Here is a 229-nt window from a genome sequence, read left to right on the forward strand (position 1 = left end):
CTCTTGCAGCTCTTACAGTGATCTAAGCATTAATACACTGTACTGTGCAAATATTTTATAGCTCACCATATCAGTCTTAACTTTTGTCTTTTGACACGGCAGCTTTTATCAGGAATATACGGCACTTGTTCAAACATGTGGATCTGGGTAACAGTGACCCTGACACAAAATCTCTGGTTAGCGCATTAGTCAACCTCATTGAAGACCCTGACCAGGACGTCCGCATAAA

General features: G+C 41.5%; 1 protein-coding gene across 1 annotated transcript in view; it reads left to right on the forward strand.

The window, feature by feature from the left end:
• The window catches only part of LOC107576458 (serine/threonine-protein kinase ATR-like), a gene marked incomplete at its 3' end in the record, with an annotated part of 16,852 nt that overhangs the window by 8,718 nt on the left and 7,905 nt on the right, over positions 1-229 (forward strand). The window lies entirely within an intron of this gene.

The sequence above is a fragment of the Sinocyclocheilus grahami genome, unplaced genomic scaffold (assembly GCF_001515645.1).
Source record: "Sinocyclocheilus grahami isolate Dianchi unplaced genomic scaffold, SAMN03320097.WGS_v1.1 scaffold3716.1, whole genome shotgun sequence".
NCBI classification, from domain to species: domain Eukaryota; kingdom Metazoa; phylum Chordata; class Actinopteri; order Cypriniformes; family Cyprinidae; genus Sinocyclocheilus; species Sinocyclocheilus grahami.